Below are 8476 nucleotides of genomic sequence, written 5' to 3' on the forward strand. Positions count from 1 at the left end.
ATACTTGCAACGAGAATTCAATTGTGAAATTCTAAACCATCAAAAATCCAATCATCACTAAACTCTACTCTTTCATTACTGCTAACATCAACCCTGCTACTATTAACACTTCTTACATATTGCCATTGCTCACTCCCAAATGCCAAACCAATCTTTGTATTTCTGCTGCATGCTCTGCTGCTTCAATATTGGTTTTAATATTAGGCTCAGAAACTATCTCAAGCAAAGGTGCCCTACTCTACTTAGATCAACTTATCATTAAAACACCATGAACTTCAACACTATTTTATCATGGATACAGGTGGTTGAGCATATTATGCGTGATGTAATAATGAAATAACTAAAGGTAGTTGAGGGATTGTCCAAATATAGATGTGTTAAAAAATATGTAACTCAGTACAACAGATGCACAGCAAATAAAAACAACTTATTAAGCACTGACGTTAGAAATCATTAAGGCTGAGTTTGTTTCTGAGAACAGAACAGGACAAGACATTGAGAATAAGACAGGACAAGACACTGATGGACAGAGACACAAAATTTTGTGTTCTTCAATTCTGTTTGGTGATAAACTAGAACAAATTATGAAAATCTAATTTATTCTCATTTTTTTATTTAAAAAATTTGAGATGAAAAATATAATAATAAAAAATATAATTATAAAAAATTAACAAAAATAATGAAAAAAAGAATGAAAAATAAGTTGTGTCCTTTGTTAGTGTCCCTGTGTCCTTCCTGTCAGGATAGACACAAAATACACTAATTTAGAGTCTCTGGACACACTGTCTCTGTCTATGTCTCCTCTGCCAAACATGATTTTATGTCTCTGTGTCCATGTCTCAGTGTCCTGTCTCTGTAAACAAACGCAGCCTAAAGTTCCAAAAAAGAAGAAAAAAGGATTACCTGTAAGTAATTTTACCTGTGAGTAAAATCAAGACATTTACCAAACTCCATGATCAAAACTCAAAAAGGAGATACTGAACCATGTTTCACAAATAGTAGCCAATTTGATTTTGTCGTCAAATACTACTGCTCCGGTATTAGAGACCGAGAGCAAGAGTGATGAGAAGAAAAAATTGAAAAACATGATCTGTAAGGATAATGAAAATGAACATATACAAATGATTTTTTTTCAAATTAATTTTCAATTCAAAATTTAAATTTTGAAACAATAAAATTTGTAGATTAAACAAATAATAATCATTTACATCATTTATCTAATTAATTAATTAAAACAAAAAATAAAATTCATGCAAATCTGCTCTGAACGCTGGTTAGATCTCATGGCTCTGTTCTGGTCGTCGCTGCTGTGCTCTCGACTTTCATAGTCTCACTGCATGTGCTCTCTGTGGTCGCCACTCAGTACTTTCCAGCGATATGCTTTCTTCTGCTGCTTCTTCCTCCATATCCATCATCACACATCGATGATAACCACGAACTCCACTGCACCCACTACGACCACCACACCATACCATCATCCACCACCATAGCGATCGGCACCTCATCCACCGCTGAAACCCTACCACCACCGCTGGTGTTGCCTCTACTACGACGACTCCCCTAAAGGTTGGAGCCTTTAGGTACAATGACATCCTCTACCTTATTGAGTACATGAACTTTATGACCTCCACCTCTAACTTAGATTAGGAAGAAGAAGAAAATTATAAAAAAATATAATCAGTGAACAAAGAAACAAACGGAAGAAGAGGAGAAAAGAAAAGAGAAGGAACTGACAATGAAGAAAAAGTATCGAAGAAGAGGAGGAAGAGAGAAAAATAGAAACAGAGAATGGAGAACTTAGATGATAGGAATGAATTCCTTTTTTAAATGATTTTGAATTCAAAATTCAAAATTTGAAATTTCAGGAGAATGTATACATGTAAAGTAAGTTATAAAAGGATGATAAGAAAATTAGGTACGATTATCAAAAGAGTGGCATAATGAGGATGGTTTGATGTAGGAGTGTTATTGTAATAAAGATCATACATAAAAAATTTGAAAAATCTGAAAGATGCCATATAGGAATTTCACTAGTGAATAAACCTTCTTTTCAAGGATTATTATAGGATAGGGTAAATACATACAACTACTTTTAAATTTTTATATCCTTGGAATATTTTTTGTTTTTCTTATAATCTAATTATTACGGTTAAATATGGCTTAAATTTCTAGTCCTCTGAACCGATAGCTAAATCAGTTTGACTTTGTCCAATTTGGTTTTAATTTGGTTTTAGAACCTTGGTTTTCATACAGGAGATACAAACTTCAAAAAAGGCTTCCATAATTTGAATTGTATGGTATTTATTTGGTTTGAAATTCATGTATGCATCATATGCTGTGCACATTCGACAATAGTTTCAATGAAACTAAATTCACTTACATTCTTGATAAAATATATGTGGATAGGGGAAGTGTGAATTTAAAACAACAATTGATCTCTATATTTAAGTCACTTAACCAATTAAATATAACCAAGTAACTTTAACCTAATTCACCTCCATGTGCCACTACCTCTAACAAACTTTTGACTTAACGTGCGAATATATATAATTGCCTTTTTCATGAGGATTTCGTTTTTTTTTTCAAATTTTCTCAATATTTTCTGCGTTCTCTACATTCTCTGTATTCTCTTCCTTCTCTGTGTTCTCTTCATTCTTTGCGTTCTCTTCGTTCAAGATCAATGTTCTTTTATCTAATTTGAAGATTTGGATCAAATTTTTTGAAATCAAGCAGTGAAATCAAATTTGAACAGGTATTTTGTTTTCGAAGACAATGAATGATTCAAGTTCAAACTGTCAATTGAACCAGAGCGAATTGGAATATTGTTTTGAATCGAATCAAGTGGTTGATGTGTGTTTTAAATCTAGTTAATGTAGTTCGTTAGTAGTTTATGATTCTGTAGCTGAATAATTTTGTTTTTGTTTGTGAAAATTGGTGTTCATTATTGACGGTTTGAATTTGAATGTAATATAGGAGTTTTGAATTTGAATTATTATTTTGATGAATCTATTTCATTCCCAGTTTGGTGCATTTATAGTTATAATTTGGTTTATTATGGAAATGCTTTCGGTATTTTTTCAGTTTCTGTGTGATGTTGATGAGCAGCTTGTGCCAAAGGTTGGGATGACTTTTAACACGCTTGAAGAAGCTGGACAATTCTACAAAGATTATTCTAAACTTACAAGTTTTTCTACGAAAATTTAGAACACAAATAAGAAGAAAAATGAAATTAAGAACCAATTGATTACATGTAGCAGAGAGGAGAAATAGAAATCGAACATATCTCTAACTCATAAGACAAATCCCTCAGCTGGATTAAATTGTCCTGTAAGAATTTATATACATATATTGAAAGACGTTGATGTTTGGATTATTTCAAAGGTTGTTTTGCATCATTCATATCCATGTTGTCCAAATCAAACAGAGATGGTTAAACAACACAAGCAGTTAAGCATGCTTGTATGTCGTACAATGAAGAATAACGACGAAGCTAGAATATGACCAAGAAAAATAGATTGAGTCTAGAGGGATATTGTGTCATCATTCTCTAAGCGCATTAAACTTTGAGCGAGTAGATAAAGTGGCACCAAAATATATATTAAAAGGATGGGTAAGAACGTAAAGGGGAGGCACACACATATCAAGAGTAGCCATGACGAGCCTTTATTGGAGCCAAGAAGTAGGAGATTTGATTATTTGGTATTTCAGTCACAAAATATTTGTGAATTTGCATTAGAATCTAAGCAGTTGACTTCGATTCTGCACTGCACTTATGATAATGCGATAATTGAGATGCAAGAATACAAAGCCAAAAGCAAAGAAAAATATTCGTTATCTCATGAAGATGCTTCCTTGAAAGATATTAACGAGCTTCAAAGCCTTCCATGCGTGAGAACAAGAGGACGTCCCAAAAATAGATTTGGAACAAATACAGAAAAATAAATTGCAAATGCTTCAAAGAAAAAGAAAAATAATGCTCTAAGTGAGGTAAAATTGATGTGATTTAAATAGGAAAAATTAAGTTTGTGCATGTTAATAGTTGTGCTAATATATGATTTACTTTTTATAGTTGAACCTTTTAGATATTGGATCAGTGGTGCAATCAAATTTCAGCCATGGTCATGGATAAATAATGAATTATCAGTTCACATATTCCAGAGAATAAGATAGACTTTTAGGTGTTTATCTGAAGGCATTTCGGTGTTTTGTAATATAGTTTTGGTCAATATATATAATGTTTTTATTTTTTAATGGAAATGCGGTTTACTTTTTATATTTTCTTGTTTTGTTCCATTTACCATGTTACTGTTTGTTTTGAAATTAGTTTCTTGAATTTTTTCAAGGAATTTGTTTGTTTTAAATATACAGTATGCAAACAATTCAATAGTTAAGCAGTGTAGAAATTCAATCTACACAATTTCTATATTTCCTAATGAAAATTTACATAAAAAATTGTAAGAATTTTCTCGGTGTTTATTTGAATAATTTTCGTGTTTTTGGTTAGTGATTCGGTGTATTACATAAATTTTTCATCTTTTTCTGTAATTTTGTGAACCTAGATTCATTCATATTAACAGGATTTTAATACAGTATAGACAGATTCATAGAAGTTTAATCTTGCAAAAAAAGTTTTATAAAAAGCTTGGATTGAATATTTACAAAGATACAAAGTATGTGTTGTTAATTCAAAATTGTACACACAATTCAAAATAACATTGAAGAGATATTATTAACAGTTTACATTATACAATCAATTGACTTTCTATATTTCCTTATGTAAGCCTACAGTAAGGACTTACACAGAAAATATTAAAAAGAAATTTTATTAAGTAGAACTTACACATTAGGAAGAGCTACATGTTGAGTTTCCTTCTGGAGAGCTTCCTCGTGAGATTCTTGTTGAGGTTGTTCTTCCGAATATTCCTCTATGAGAGACTTCACATCAGGTTGTTTAGGTTATGGAAGATTGCAGGATTACACAAAAATAATTATAAAATAAAGCACCAAAAAAGAATTATCCAACAATAAAGAATTTAACTAGAACTTATGCTTTAATAGGTTGTTGTGACAGAAATTCTTGCATTGGAGACTGCGCAGCAGATTTTTGTTCAATATGTGGAGGGCTGGAGACAAGAGTTTCTGTTAAAGGAGCAATTGCTTGTAGTGACACTCTAATGATGGCAAACAGTGAAAAAATTAATATGCAGTAAACATTAACAAATTTTGGTGCAAGCCATTAACTCACATGTCCAATAGTTCAGATTGAGAATGAGTTTGTTTTTGAAGAACAATCATTTATTCTTTAGGATCATTATCATATCAACAGTTGTGCTACTCATTCTTTCCTGCAATTGGGTTTCTTTTTCTATTCTTGCTTCCTGAACAGGGTTTGGTTCATCTAGTGTTTCTTCTTGTTCTTTGAACCAGTAATGCACATAAATCATCTCACCACAGCACCTCAAGCATTGAATGAAAACACAACTTCTGTTGTATTAGAACTTACATAGTTACAGGCTCTAAACTATTTTTTTTCTTGCCCTTTTTTCTTGACAATAAAATCTTAAAGGGCTTTTTATTCTAAAAAAAGATATGAAATTAGAAGCTGATTATGATAACACAAGAAATAAAGTAATGGTAAGAGAAACAGAAATTACATGGTATCACTTGGTTGATTTACAGAGCTCTGATAGCTTGACTATGATTAAAACATAGGATCATTTTCAGTTGACAAATTTACATGTGGCATTCTAAAGACAAAATAAATATTATTCAGTAAAACTAGAGTAATTACATCAGCTTTTAGGAAATTTTAGCAAAGAAACAATTTCAAATATTGAATCTTATGTTTGTGAAGAATCAAAGTGAGCTTCTATCAAGTGGAGCCCACTTTTTGAAATATATGTGGTTTTTGTCTACATCCTGAAAAGGCAAACAATCATTAGGCAAATAAACACAATAAAATTAGCAAAAAGCACCGAAGATTAACACATACTTTATGTAGGCTTATCTATTTTTTCTTCAATCTTGCTTTTGTTATTTCTTGCATTTCTTCGCTTCTGACAATACATGAAAAGAATTCTGTTTATAAAAAAATTTTGATCAAAAAACAAAACATACCATTACAGTGATAATTTTTGAATCTTACTTATCATCAGATTCAATTTCTATTTGGGAAGATGAATTCACAATAACACGCTTCCTCTTTTTGGATTCCATCTTGAAAAAACAAACAATCATCAGGCAAATAAACACAATAAAATTGACAAAAAAAATTTGAAAAATAACACATACTTTTGTGCAGGCTTATCATTTTTTCCTTCAATCATCTTTTTGTTATTTCCTGCATTTCTTCACTTCTGACAATACATGCAAAAAATTCTGTTTATAAAAAAAAATTTTGATGAAAAAACAAAATACAGAATTACAATGATAGTTTCTGAATCTTACTCATCATTAGATTCAACCTCTATTTAAGAAGATAAATCCACAATAACGCGGCTCTTTTTTTTATTCCATCTTGAAAAAATACAAAGACACGAGGTAAATAAAGATAATAAATATTTACAAAAGAAATCGAAAATTAATACTTACTTCTTTGCCATTCTCTCAGGTTGTTTTCTTCTCTTTGGTGTCTCCTCCGTGTCATGTTCAGAATCAAACTCATACTCAAAATCACTTTCACTTTCCAAAGATGAGTGCAACATAGTAGTCTTCTTCTTTTGTTGCTTTTTTTTTCTTTCTTTTTTCTTTCTTTTCATCTTTTGATTGGTCTCTCAGTTATGCTCTTCTCATGAGGCCCTAAACAGAAAAAACATTAGTTAGCATAATATACTTAAAACAAATGCACCGAAATTAACGAAAAGATTTCTGTTAAGTTACCATTTCATCCTTCACCTTACTTTCTATTCTTTTAACCAGCTTCTTCCTAGTCCAACGTTGCACCTATGGTGGTCTAAGAATTTTATCCACGGGCCTATTCTTGTTTGTGGATTCATGAAAATATATGATCATCAGTGCAAAGAGGCAGCCATCAACTGCAAATTTGTTTTCTAATTTGTGCCCTCTGATGCTTTTGATGAGGAAGTTGAGCACATGAGCAGCCCAATTCCATTCTTGTATTGTATCCATGTGAAGAATAGACAGCATGTGAATCGAAAAAATTTTGTTTATTGTTGTCGGCAACAAGTAGCACTTCTGGATGAAGAGGATGAATGTTCTCTTGAATTTCAGCTGATTTTCTAGCCCATCAACACTCATGTCAATCAAAGACTTTGTCAATTGTGACAAAGTACAACCTTTGAAATTTTCAATAACTTCCTTCAGCTCCTTATTAATTTCTTTATTTTTAATTTTGTTTGGATAGCGCTCCCCTACAACAGCAGCAAAAATATTCTAATAACACAGAAATAATGTAAAAAAAATACCCAAATTTAATTTATAGAATAGATTACAAAATTGATTTTTACTAGATGCATTCAAGCCAAGAGAATCTCTTATTTTTTTCAGGGTGATCTTGATTACACCGTACCGCGTCTGCAGTGTGCTATTGTACAAATCAAATGAATATGCCAATTCTTTTAGGAGCTTATGCGATACATTCAAGGCTGGGATATGCGTCATAGCAAAAAATCTCAATTCTTCAACAACAGCTTTTTTGTCATTGTTCATGTTGTGAAATATATCATAAATAGATCTTGTGGAGCATCTCAAATCATGAGTTTTCTGTAAATAAATGAAAATTATGTTACATAACTATATTTATACAAAAAAAATTGAGTTGTTCTAACATATATCTACTTACATTATATTTTGGTCGTGTTTTGTGGTGCTCCTCCCAGCAACTTTTTTAATTGTCATTTTTTTTGGTAAGGAATAAAAAATTTAGGTTAATAGGTAACAACAAAATGGCAAATGCACCTCAATTCACATGAAATACACCGAAATACAAATCAAATACACTGCTATTATTTCTTGATTGTAACACAATGTCAGTTTAAAAAGACATACAACTCAATCAAGCATGCACAAAATGACACCAGAAGCACTATAACAAAATTCTATGGACTAGTTACAACAAATTCATGAACAAATATCCTCAAAAAATAGACAAAACACATGCAAATCACTCAAACATGCAAAAATAACATCAGAAGCACTACAACAATATTCCGTTACCTATTTATAACAAAAGGACAACAACACCAAGTGCACCTCAAATCACATGAAATACACCGAAAGACAAACTAGATGTACCACTATTGTTTCTTCATTACATTACAAAATGCACAAAATGACACTAGAAGCGCTGCAACAAATTTCTCTGACCTAGTTACAACAAATCCATGAACAAAATCCTCAAAAATGGACAAAAACACATGCAAATCACTCAAACATGCACAAAATAATATCAGAAATACTACAACATTATGTTGCCTAGTTAAAACAAAAAGATGACAACACCAAGTGCACCTCAATT

This window comes from Arachis stenosperma, chromosome 5 (genome assembly GCF_014773155.1).
Source record: "Arachis stenosperma cultivar V10309 chromosome 5, arast.V10309.gnm1.PFL2, whole genome shotgun sequence".
In the NCBI taxonomy this organism is placed as follows: domain Eukaryota; kingdom Viridiplantae; phylum Streptophyta; class Magnoliopsida; order Fabales; family Fabaceae; genus Arachis; species Arachis stenosperma.